Genomic DNA, 13,873 nt, shown 5'->3' with positions numbered 1-13,873 from the left:
TTCACCCTTCAAGATTTGTTGCTCGTCACCCTTTAGAAATAAAGTCACTCAGTAAAAAGGGCCTCAAAAGTCAGTAAGTCTAGCAGCTCAGGCCGGCATGAGGCAGAGATATGATGGAAAGACTCATTCATATTCACAGTGCATATTTTGGCAGTAGAAAGAGGCCTGTGGCTACAGAAAAAGTCTGTAGTCCAGTATCCAGACCCTAAACTCACCCCTGGGCAGCTCCAGTTCTGGACGGACAGAGATGCTGAGATAACCCAATGCCATATATGAAGGCTAAAAAAGTGATGCAGTTTAAAGTGATGCTCTGTTTGTGGATCTCATGGTGCTACATTCTAGTAGCCTGTCTGTCTGTGCAAATTAGAGGCACCGATCAGCTGGTGGTACGAGTCAGTGCTGTAACTCCACCCCTGCTTTAACACCTGGGTCACCTCGTGTCCTGAGAAGACATTTGTGGTGATGTTGTGAACTCAGTGGACACCTGAGAGCTTCTGGTGGAGTTTTACACAGCAGTGTTTTCTAAAACTAGGTGAGAGAGTGGTAGAAGTGGTCAGTAGATAGCGGCTGCAGGCCCCCTCTGCTGGTCAAAACAAGCACAGCGTGAGACGTCTGTTCATCTGCTTTGCTTCAGGTCTTTCATAGGACTTTCTGCAATGTTTTAATTCCGTTAAAAACAGGGACATTTCCAGGAACAGATCCAACAAAAATGGGGGCTGTCCCCGGAAAATGGGGACTGTCCCTCGAAAACGGGGACGTCAGGTCACCTAATGTTTACATGGCTTAGCCTGAGTGTTGAACGGGGTTCGAATTTGCGTTGAATTAGATTTTAGCATTTTGGTGAAATTAGTTGGCCTTTGTGTTAAACTGGTTTAGCATTTGTGGTAAAATGAGTTATTGTTTGTGCTGAACTGGGTTCAGGTTTGTGTTGAACCGTGTAGGTGTTTGTATTGAACCGTGTAGGTGTTTGAGCTGAACCGTGTAGGATGTTTGAGCTGAACCGTGTAGGCGTTTGTGTTGAACCGTGTAGGTGTTTGAGCTGAACCGTGTAGGCGTTTGAGCTGAACCGTGTAGGCGTTTGAGCTGAACCGTGTAGGCGTTTGAGCTGAACCGTGTAGGCGTTTGTGTTGAACCGTGTAGGTGTTTGAGCTGAACCGTGTAGGCGTTTGAGCTGAACCGTGTAGGCGTTTGAGCTGAACCGTGTAGGCGTTTGTGTTGAACCGTGTAGGTGTTTGAGCTGAACCGTGTAGGCGTTTGTGCTGAACCGTGTAGGCGTTTGTGCTGAACCGTGTAGGCGTTTGAGCTGAACCGTGTAGGCGTCTGAGCTGAACCGTGTAGGATGTTTGAGCTGAACCGTGTAGGCGTTTGTGTTGAACCGTGTAGGTGTTTGAGCTGAACCGTGTAGGCGTTTGTGCTGAACCGTGTAGGTGTTTGTGTTGAACCGTGTAGGCGTTTGTGTTGAACCGTGTAGGTGTTTGTGCTGAACCGTGTAGGCGTTTGAGCTGAACCGTGTAGGATGTTTGAGCTGAACCGTGTAGGTGTTTGAGCTGAACCGTGTAGGCGTTTGTGCTGAACCGTGTAGGCGTTTGAGCTGAACCGTGTAGGCGTTTGAGCTGAACCGTGTAGGCGTTTGTGCTGAACCGTGTAGGCGTTTGTGCTGAACCGTGTAGGCGTTTGAGCTGAACCGTGTAGGCGTTTGAGCTGAACCGTGTAGGTGTTTGTGCTGAACCGTGTAGGCGTTTGAGCTGAACCGTGTAGGCGTTTGTGTTGAACCGTGTAGGTGTTTGAGCTGAACCGTGTAGGCGTTTGAGCTGAACCGTGTAGGCGTTTGTGTTGAACCGTGTAGGTGTTTGAGCTGAACCGTGTAGGTGTTTGAGCTGAACCGTGTAGGCGTTTGTGTTGAACCGTGTAGGTGTTTGAGCTGAACCGTGTAGGTGTTTGAGCTGAACCGTGTAGGCGTTTGTGTTGAACCGTGTAGGCGTTTGAGCTGAACCGTGTAGGCGTTTGAGCTGAACCGTGTAGGTGTTTGTGCTGAACCGTGTAGGCGTTTGAGCTGAACCGTGTAGGTGTTTGTGCTGAACCATGTAGGCGTTTGAGCTGAACCGTGTAGGCGTTTGTGTTGAACCGTGTAGGTGTTTGAGCTGAACCGTGTAGGCGTTTGTGTTGAACCGTGTAGGTGTTTGAGCTGAACCGTGTAGGCGTTGGAGCTGAACCGTGTAGGTGTTTGAGCTGAACCGTGTAGGCGTTTGAGCTGAACCGTGTAGGCGTTTGAGCTGAACCGTGTAGGTGTTTGAGCTGAACCGTGTAGGCGTTTGTGCTGACCTGGGTTCAGTCTTGCTTGTAAAGTCAGCGCAAGGTGCCGCACTTTAGTGTGCAGCAATAAAACTGCATGTAAAGGTGACGCAGTGAGAGGTTTCACATCCGTCAGATGTAGGCCACGTCTGACTGAGTGCACTCATTAGAACCCAGAGTTAAAAAGCGTCTCCTCTAAAGCTGAAGAAAAAGCTGAGAGTGAAAGACGAAATTCAAAGCGCGTTTGAGCGTCAACATCACCGAACAGCTGGACTGATCCACGTTTAGAGCAGCTACAGAGAAAAACACCTGCAACCAAAACTTATTACACTAAAACTGCTCTTTTTCTGCAGACTGCTCACTCTTAAAGCAAAATAAAGGTTCTCTGCAGGTTCTTAACAGGTGCTACAGAAGAACAACTGTGAGGAACCATGTCTAAAAAAGATATCCTTAAAAGCCTTGAGAACATATAATGGTTCCTCACCAATTCAAAAAACTTTACGTCATGTTCTCCACACTCACACGTCTCATTTACATAATTCTGTGGTTCTCTTTTTAACAATCAATCATAATGTTCTTTAGAGAATTGATATTACACAAAGTGGTGTTACACAAAGAACCCTTTCTCTAAATGTAGTTCTAAGGTTTAGCTAGAACATTTTGTATTCTAGGTTTGGTTTATTTTAACACTGTAACACTTTGTACAACTTTCATAGTTGATAGTCCCTCAGTCTGTTTTAATGTAGTTCTGTGGTTTATCTAGAGTGTTCTGTGGTTTATCTAGAGCATTCTTTGGTTTATCTAGAGCTCTCTTATTCTAGCTTTAGTTTTTTTACTATAGAATTTAGTGCACTGATGGTCAGTAAATCTATTTTGAATGTAGTTCATAGTTGATACAGAGCGCTCTGTTGTTTATATAGAATGTTCTGAAATTTATTTAGAGTGTTTTGTGGATTATCTAGAGTGTTTTACGGTTTATCTAGAGTGTTTTGTGGAGAGTGTTTTGCAGTTTATCTAGAGTGTTTTGTGGAGAGTGTTTTGCGGTTTATCTAGAGTGTTTTGTGGATTATCTAGAGTGTTTTATGGTTTATCTAGAGTGTTTTGCTGTTTATCTAGAGTGTTCTGCGGTTTATCTAGTGTTTTGTGGTTTATCTAGTGTTTTGTGGTTTATCTAGAGTGTTCTGCAGTTGTGTTTTGTGGAGAGTGTTTTGCGGTTTATCTAGAGTGTTTTGTGGTTGATCTAGAGTGCTCTGCGGTTTATCTAGAGTGTTTTGTGGATTATCTAGAGTGTTTTGCGGTTTATCTAGAGTGTTTTTTGGGTTATCTGTAGTGTTTTGTGGTTGATCTAGAGTGTTCTGCGGTTTATCTAGAGTGTTTTGTGGTTGATCTAGAGTGTTTTGTGGTTTATCTAGAGTGTTTTGCGGATTATCTAGAGTGTTTTGTGGTTGATCTAGAGTGTTTTGTGGTTGATCTAGAGTGTTCTGCGGTTGATCTAGAGTGTTCTGTGGTTTATCTAGTGTTTTTTTGGATTATGTAGAGTGTTCTGCGGTTTATCTAGAGTGTTTTGTGGTTGATCTAGAGTGTTCTGCGGTTTATCTAGCGCGTTCTGGCTGAGGGTGAGCTCTGTTGTAGTGGAATGGTGAGAGTGAGGTCTGTATCGGAGGAGCTCGCTCTGACATCACCCTCCTGGAATGCTCACACTCTCTCTCCCTGTCTCTGTAACTCTCTCTCTACCATTTAACTCTTTTTCTTTCTCTAACCTTCTTTCTGTTCTCTCTCTCACCTTTTCCTCTCTTTCCTTTCCTCTTTCTTCACTCTCTCAATCCTTTAGCACTCTTTTTCTTTCTCTTTCTATTTTTCAGTTCTCTCACTCTCTGTAAAGGTTTAACTTCATGTGTGATGTTCTAAACCTTCTCTTCTCTTTCATTTTCTCATCTTTTCACCTTCCTTATCTTCCTCTAGGTTTTCTCTTTCTTTTCTTCCTCTTTCTGTAACTTTTATTGTTTTCTTTTGACTTTATTTTTCTTTGTTTGAGATTTACCTCTATGACCCCTATTGACTCTCTCTCTCTGTCTCTCTCTCTGTCTCTCTCTCTGTCTCTCTCTCTCTCTCTCTCTCTCTCTCTCTCTCTCTCTCTCTCTCTCATCTTAGTCTCTAGCTGCATTGTTACCCACAGTATCCGTTTTTCTCTGTATCTCTCTCTCTCTCTCGCTCTCTGCGTCACTCGGCTGTTTCCTCTGTAGCCAAATGCTGAGCTGTGCACCACAAGCTGTTTTCCTCTCGGCTCCTTGAAGCTCTGCCAGACTGTGCACTCGGAGAACGGAGAACGTTCTCAAAGAGTTCCTGAAACTGTTAAACCTCAGCATCGTTTACGCTTCTGCTGCTCTAAAGCTCTCATTTCAGTACAGCTGTGCAACAGCATGACAGTCAGGACCGTTAGGAATGCTGGGTAATCAGTCCCTGCAAAGGAGAGCACGAGTCAGGCCTCTAAGGTACAAATAAGAGTCGAGTCCCGAGTCTTTAGCAGAGAATTCTAGTTCAGTCTTGTTATCTGCAGGCATTGCATTGTAAACTGTCAGTCTACTAGTCATTTAAAGTTGAGTCTGAGTCGAGTCAGCAGTCATTTAAGGTTTAGTCCAAGATGGGTATTGAGTCTCTGAGGTACAAAACCAAGTCGAGCCTTGAGTCTCTGAGGTGTGAGTCTGAGTCAAGCCTTGAGTCTCTGAGGTACGAGTCTGAGTCAAGTCTCGAGTCTCCTAGGTGCGAGTATGAGTCAAGTCTTGAGTCTCTGAGATGCAAGTCTGAGTCAACTCTCGAGTCTCAGGTGTGAGTCTGAGTCAAGTCTCGAGTCTCTGAGGTGCGAGTCTGAGCCAAGTCTTGAGTCTCTGAGGTACGAGTCTGAGTCAAGTCTCGAGTCTCTGAGGTGTGAGTCTGAGTCAAGTCTCGAGTCTCTGAGATGCAAGTCTGAGTCAAGCCTTGAGTCTCTGAGGTGTGAGTCTGAGTCAAGTCTCGAGTCTCCTAGGTGCGAGTCTGAGTCAAGTCTTGAGTCTCTGAGATGCAAGTCTGAGTCAATTCTCGAGTCTCTTAGGTGCGAGTCTGAGTCAAGTCCAGAGTCTCTGAGATGCAAGTCTGAGTCAAGTCTCAAGTCTCTGAGGCATAAGTCTGAGTCAAGTCTCGAGTCTCTGAGGCATGAGTCTGAGTCAAGTCTCCAGTCTTTAGTAGAGAACTCTGGTTTAGTCTCATTATCAGCTGCAGTGTACAAACATAAACTGAGACTGAAAACCAGCCAGGTTTGGTTCAGGTTCAAATAAGGAGCCTTTTATTGCAGAAACCTTCTGCCGGACAGAATTTAATCATTAGAGGCAGTAAATTTAATAGAGGCAGAAGGACTTGAAACCATTGGCTATTATTTAGCAAATATGCCAGCTTGGTAGCATAATAGCTCATTCGGCCTTAATAAGTTTTAAAGGAGCTTGACCTGAAACTTACTAACGTCCAGAGGTAAACTTCAGCTACAATAAGATCTGTGTACTAGAGTCTGAGTCGAGTCAAGTCAAAGTTTACTCATAGAGCACTTTACAACAGGCATCATCACAAAGCAGCTTTACAGAAACATAAACTCGAAACCAGGGTCCGAGCCCCCACGAGCACCGGCAAGAGGAAGAAACCTTGAGAGGAACCAAGGCTCAAAAGAGGAACCTGTCCCATCCAGCAGCCTTTAAACTGAGCGGTAATACCTGATGACTGTGAGACGCTGATCAGAGTAGCACTGAGACACAGACCAGTGGAAACCAGTCAGTGCTACCAGTGAAGGCAAAGCAATGTGTCTGAGGAAACTGGCAGAGGTTTCATCAGGAGGGTGAGGGGCCTGCAGGTGAGGCTTTCTGCACAGCACAACTCTCGGGAGCCAATCATTCATCGGTTAGTCAGAATCAAGAAGCCATTTAAGGGCGTTTTTCACACTTGGACTCAGAGACCGCTGAGTCACGGTTCACTGTGCGTACATGAACATGCCAAACAGACTCAGCCCCTCTAAATGACCCCAAAACACGAGTCTGCAGTTCAGCTGGGGTTCAAATGTTTTGGGCATTGTGAAAACAAAAAGGCCCCAGTCCACTTTATGGTGAAGACCTCGAGGATCACTGACCACACAGACTTCTAGCACTGCAGCATGTAAAACAGCCCAAGGGTCACTCATAAAGTTCTACTCAGGGTCAATCCTGTCCGTGATCTGGGACAAGACAGCAGACAGAACATTCTCAGACAGACTGAATGAGACAGAACATTCTCAGACAGACTGAATGAGAGACAACATTCTCAAAGAGACTGAATGAGAGAGAACATTCTCAAAGAGACTGAATGAGAGAGAACATTCTCAAACAGACTGAATGAGAGAGAACATTCTCAAACAGACTGAATGAGACAGAACATTCTCAAACAGACTGAATGAGAGAGAACATTCTCAAACAGACTGAATGAGACAGAACATTCTCAAACAGACTGAATGAGAGAGAACATTCTCAAACAGACTGAATGAGAGAGAACATTCTCAAACAGACTGAATGAGAGAGAACATTCTCAAAGAGCCTGAATGAGAGAGAACATTCTCAAACAGACTGAATGAGAGAGAACATTCTCAAACAGACTGAATGAGAGAGAACATTCTCAAAGAGACTGAATGAGAGAGAACATTCTCAAAGAGCCTGAATGAGAGAGAACATTCTCAAACAGACTGAATGAGAGAGAACATTCTCAAACAGACTGAATGAGAGAGAACATTCTCGAATAGACTGAATGGGAGAGAAAATTCTGAAACAGAGCAAATGGGAGAGAACATTCTTGAACAGACTGAATGAGAGACAACATTCTCAAACAGACTGAATGAGAGAGAACATTCTCAAACAGACTGAATGGGAGAGAACATTCTCAGACAGACTGAATGAGAGAGAACATTCTCAAACAGACTGAATGGGAGAGAACATTCTCAAACAGACCGAATGAGAGAGAACATTCTCAAACAGACTGAATGAGAGAGAACATTCTCAAACAGACTGAATGAGACAGAACATTCTCAAACAGACTGAATGAGAGAGAACATTCTCAAACAGACTGAATGAGACAGAACATTCTCAAATAGACTGAATGAGAGAGAACATTCTCAAACAGACTGAATGAGACAGAACATTCTCAGACAGACTGAATGAGAGAGAACATTCTCAGACAGACTGAATGGGAGAGAACATTCTCAGACAGACTGAATGAGACAGAACATTCTCAGACAGACTGAATGAGAGAGAACATTCTCAGACAGACTGAATGGGAGAGAACATTCTCAGACAGACTGAATGAGACAGAACATTCTCAAACAGACTGAATGAGAGAGAACATTCTCAGACAGACTGAATGAGACAGAACATTCTCAAACAGACTGAATGAGAGAGAACATTCTCAGACAGACTGAATGAGAGAGAACATTCTCAAATAGACTGAATGAGAGAGAACATTCTCAAACAGACTGAATGGGAGAGAACATTCTCAAACAGACCGAATGAGAGAGAACATTCTCAAACAGACTGAATGAGAGAGAACATTCTCAAACAGACTGAATGAGACAGAACATTCTCAAACAGACTGAATGAGAGAGAACATTCTCAAACAGACTGAATGAGACAGAACATTCTCAAATAGACTGAATGAGAGAGAACATTCTCAAACAGACTGAATGAGACAGAACATTCTCAGACAGACTGAATGAGAGAGAACATTCTCAGACAGACTGAATGGGAGAGACCATTCTCAGACAGACTGAATGAGACAGAACATTCTCAGACAGACTGAATGAGAGAGAACATTCTCAGACAGACTGAATGGGAGAGAACATTCTCAGACAGACTGAATGAGACAGAACATTCTCAAACAGACTGAATGAGAGAGAACATTCTCAAACAGACTGAATGAGAGAGAACATTCTCAAACAGACTGAATGAGACAGAACATTCTCAAACAGACTGAATGAGAGAGAACATTCTCAAACAGACTGAATGAGAGAGAACATTCTCAAACAGACTGAATGAGAGAGAACATTCTCAAAGAGCCTGAATGAGAGAGAACATTCTCAAACAGACTGAATGAGAGAGAACATTCTCAAACAGACTGAATGAGAGAGAACATTCTCAAAGAGACTGAATGAGAGAGAACATTCTCAAAGAGCCTGAATGAGAGAGAACATTCTCAAACAGACTGAATGAGAGAGAACATTCTCAAACAGACTGAATGAGAGAGAACATTCTCGAATAGACTGAATGGGAGAGAACATTCTGAAACAGAGCAAATGGGAGAGAACATTCTTGAACAGACTGAATGAGAGAGAACATTCTCAAACAGACTGAATGAGAGAGAACATTCTCAAACAGACTGAATGGGAGAGAACATTCTCAGACAGACTGAATGAGAGAGAACATTCTCAAACAGACTGAATGGGAGAGAACATTCTCAAACAGACCGAATGAGAGAGAACATTCTCAAACAGACTGAATGAGAGAGAACATTCTCAAACAGACTGAATGAGACAGAACATTCTCAAACAGACTGAATGAGAGAGAACATTCTCAAACAGACTGAATGAGACAGAACATTCTCAAATAGACTGAATGAGAGAGAACATTCTCAAACAGACTGAATGAGACAGAACATTCTCAGACAGACTGAATGAGAGAGAACATTCTCAGACAGACTGAATGGGAGAGAACATTCTCAGACAGACTGAATGAGACAGAACATTCTCAGACAGACTGAATGAGAGAGAACATTCTCAGACAGACTGAATGGGAGAGAACATTCTCAGACAGACTGAATGAGACAGAACATTCTCAAACAGACTGAATGAGAGAGAACATTCTCAGACAGACTGAATGAGACAGAACATTCTCAAACAGACTGAATGAGAGAGAACATTCTCAGACAGACTGAATGAGACAGAACATTCTCAAACAGACTGAATGAGAGAGAACATTCTCAGACAGACTGAATGAGAGAGAACATTCTCAAACAGACTGAATGAGAGAGAACATTCTCAGACAGACTGAATGAGACAGAACATTCTCAAATAGACTGAATGAGAGAGAACATTCTCAAACAGACTGAATGAGACAGAACATTCTCAGACAGACTGAATGAGAGAGAACATTCTCAGACAGACTGAATGGGAGAGAACTTTCTCAGACAGACTGAATGAGACAGAACATTCTCAAACAGACTGAATGAGAGAGAACATTCTCAGACAGACTGAATGAGAGAGAACATTCTCAGACAGACTGAATGGGAGAGAACATTCTCAAACAGACTGAATGAGAGAGAACATTCTCAGACAGACTGAATGGGAGAGAACATTCTCAAACAGACTGAATGAGAGAGAACATTCTCAGACAGACTGAATGGGAGAGAACATTGTCAAAGAGACTGAATGAGAGAGAACATTCTCAAAGAGACTGAATGAGAGAGAACATTCTCAAACAGACTGAATGGGAGAGAACATTGTCAAACAGACTGAATGAGAGAGAACATTCTCAAACAGACTGAATGAGAGAGAACATTCTCAGACAGACTGAATGGGAGAGAACATTGTCAAACAGACTGAATGAGAGAGAACATTCTCAAACAGACTGAATGAGAGAGAACATTCTCAGACAGACTGAATGAGAGAGAACATTCTCAGACAGACTGAATGGGAGAGAACATTCTCAAACAGACTGAATGAGAGAGAACATTCTCAGACAGACTGAATGGGAGAGAACATTGTCAAACAGACTGAATGAGAGAGAACATTCTCAAACAGACTGAATGAGAGAGAACATTCTCAGACAGGCTGAATGAGAGAGAACATTCTCAAACAGACTGAATGAGACAGAACATTCTCAGACAGACTGAATGAGACAGAACATTCTCAAACAGACTGAATGAGAGAGAACATTCTCAGACAGACTGAATGAGAGAGAACATTCTCAGACAGACTGAATGAGAGAGAACATTCTCAGACAGACTGAATGAGCTCATGTTATTAGGTTATTTTAAGCTTCATCCAGTTTTATGTGTCTTCTGCCTAAGAGAGGCTTTTTAGCACCCATTTAGTGGAAAGGCATTTCCCACACCTGACACCAGCCCAGCGTTTTCCATTCATCCACATTCAATGGTGAGCGTTTGGTCAGTGTGGAGAGTGTTTTACAGGCAGCAGTTTGCATTAGTTGCTGGAGATGGTGGGGATTTGCATAGTGACTCCAAGAGCAGGTTAACGAACCCGATGTACTGCAGAACCAGCAAGTGCTTCACACACACACTGGAGCCTCAGTTTCAAAATCAAATTTACACAATATTCCCAGTCAACAAATGGACATAAGTACAGCACGTAGCTAAAACCAGCAGTACTTCAGTCGATGTTTATAGATAACGGTGTGTTACTGTCACGATTGGCCCCTCCCAGTCCTCCATTTGCTTCCTGGTTTTGATTCTTCCCTGTCCTGCCCCCTTGTTTCCAGACCCTGCCCTTGATTGTTCTCACCTGTGTCTTGTTAAACCTCTGGTTAACCACCTGTGTCTCAACCTGTTCTGGTATTTAAGCCCTGTGTTTTTCCCTAGTTGTTTGCTGGTCTTTGTATTGTATAGTGTCATATCTTCTGGCCTCCATGGTATTTCCTGTTCTCTGTTGTTGTGTTTATCCTGTGTTCCTTTTTGTCATGTCTGTCCCCCCATGTTGGCTCTTTGACCCTGGACTGTTTAGACCCTGATTACAGATTTGCCCTTAATAAATCTCCATTCTCTCAGCATATGCATCCGCCCCATCATCGCTCCTCTGCATTACAGTTACACAGTGTCAAACACCACATAAACAAGTCTGTTAGAGATACTGAACAGCTCCACACACTTTGAAATGGCATAAGCATGACGCTGATTGGTGGGGTATAAGCTTGTGTTACTTGTTAGCCACATTAGCCTTGTAGCTTCAGAGCTTAAACTAAAGGAGGAAACTTCAGACGCTGAACACGTCTTAGCTGATTGACAGCGTTTGGGGTAAGGGGTGGAAAACTGGGGGAATTAATATCACTGAGCAAGCAGGCTCAGAGGGTCAGTGCTGAAATTACTTCAAAGGTCTCTAGGTGTGTCTGTGTCCTAAAGAATCATTAAAGAATATGCAATATAATTCTATAATATGTGCTTATAGAAATGTTTCAATTGAAAAATTGGGAATTTATTATAATAATGCTAATAATATTTCTAATAATATTATTTACCTGGATTAATGTCATATGGAACATATCTTCTGCTAGAACTGCCAAACTCTATCATTTGCATTTTTGATGCACGTCTCTTGACCATCCAGATCTATTCATTAGCATAGTGCTAAAAGAGTCAGTGAGTCAGTCAGTATGCAAACGCCTGCTGTTAAATTAGTGCAGGAGTATTTCCATAGCTGTCCCTGATAAACAAACCCAGATGCTCTGCTTCCTTCCTCTGCAGCTCTTTATCTCACAGCATGTGGAAATGACCAGCGGTCAGCGTTTCAGAGAACAGAAAGGTCAGAACTGATCCAGAGTCAGAGCTGAGTGGGAAGCGAAGGCTAGCTACAGGAGGTGGGGCGGAGGAGAGAAAGAGAGCGAGAGAAAGAGAAGGAAGTCAACAGAATAATGGCAATCATCGGGGCCCAAGCACTGTGAGCAACTATGAGTAAGTGAACTATAAAGAGGACTCTGTTTTCTTTCTGGTCCTTTGAGGCCTCAACTCCATTAGAACTCAGATTCCTTTCACACCACTCACGATGTGCACAGTGTTTGCAGAGTGAACAGCGTTCTCCGAATAAACTGACCATTCAGGTGTTGAGAGGAACCACCAGACGTGCCTGCTGCTCTCCTATTGGCTACGCTGAAACAGTTGGGTGTATGAATTGTGGTGTGTATGAAATAATGCAGTGTGTATGAATTGTAGTGTGTATGAATTGCGGTGTGTTCGTGATGTCAGTGTTTTGGGATGATAGGCCCCTTTCACAGTAAACTCTATGAGCTCAGCTGATTCACATCCTGCTCTCCAGTCATATGAGGAGCACATTGAGATCAGGCGGATCCGTGTTTATGAGGGTTTATTATTGAAATGATGTTTGTTGAGTTCTCAGATAGTTCAGGCTGGGCTGAAAAGCCTTCTGTTCCCAAGAGAGAGAGAGATCAAATATTTCATAATTCATCTGACAGAGAGAGAGAGAGGGAGTGAGAGAGAGAGGGAGAGAGAGAGAGAGACAGAGAGAGAGAGAGAGACAGAGAGAGAGACAGAGAGAGAGAGGGGGAGATACAGAGAGAGAGAGAGAGAGGGAGAGAGACAGAGAGAGAGACAGAGAGAGAGAGGGAGAGAGAGAGAGTCTGCTTTTGTATTTAGTGTTAAACTAACAGAACTGGCTGAGTTCAGTGTCACGAGTGTGTGACTTCATCTTAGATCCCAAATCACACACACTGTCCTCGTGTTTTAGTGTGGCCGTGGCCGTGCTGCGTGCTTTTTAACCCGGAACATCCTACTTCCCAACTCTCCACTTCCCAAGTGTTCATGCATTGTCAGCAACAGTAACACCCACAGCCTTAATCTTGTCTGCTTAATGCATTCAAAGGCTATAAAGAACTTTTACTGTGGAATTTTAAAGTGCTTCGGGTAGCTTTCATTCATTTTTATTTTTTAAATTTTCCAAACTTCCCCGTGTATTTTGGGATATCTTGGCCAATTTGTATATCAACCACAAATAAAATCTAAAATCTCTCTACGACTTGCTAATCTGCGAGTGTTGCTGTGTTTAAATGAAGTCATGGAATTCCAGCTTGGACCTCTTCAGAAAACTCGATTTTCCAAGTGGGAATTCCAATCCTTTTAGATTTTTCCCATTTAGAAGTCAGAAATGTTCCACTTCAGACATGGATGCAGTGTAAGCTCTGAGGTCTAGCGACAATCCAGAGCTTTAGCTTTAGTGAAACATATTTGCCACATTTTTACTCTAGCCATTAACTCTTGTATTTTGTTTGTATATAAGTTTCCCTCACCGTCACCAGCAGTTCAGCACCAGCATGTTCCTATTTTCCATCATCACTAGTCTTATTTACACAGCAGCTCAGAGCACTGCGAGTGGAAAAGCCTGAACTGCTGTGTCCTGCAGCAAAATACTTACAAATGATAATTATTATAGTAATAATGATTGAATTGAATTTTCCTGGTCAAGACACCAAAGGATGCTGTACAATAACAGTACAAGACCCAGAAAATACAAATAAAATACAGAATGATTTAAATCCTGTGACAGAAGAGAGGGAAAGTCATCTGCAGGCCTGGCTGGGTTTGAGGAGATTTAGAAAAGTAGAGGTCAGTTCATGGTAGGCCATTCCAGAGCTTAAGAACAGTGTCGTATTCACTCAGCAGGTAAAAGTGGCTCAAATCGGATTTTTCGGTTTGTCTGTTCAGATGATCTTTTAAATGTCGTCTGTATGCGACAGTCTGAATAGATCAGCTCCTAAACTGAGCCGCATGCACGGAAGATCAGAGCATCACGCTGCGTCACGCG

This window comes from Pygocentrus nattereri, chromosome 11 (assembly GCF_015220715.1).
Source record: "Pygocentrus nattereri isolate fPygNat1 chromosome 11, fPygNat1.pri, whole genome shotgun sequence".
NCBI lineage: Eukaryota > Metazoa > Chordata > Actinopteri > Characiformes > Serrasalmidae > Pygocentrus > Pygocentrus nattereri.
The sequence above is the reverse complement of the archived record's forward strand: the minus strand, read 5'-3'. Positions refer to the sequence as shown.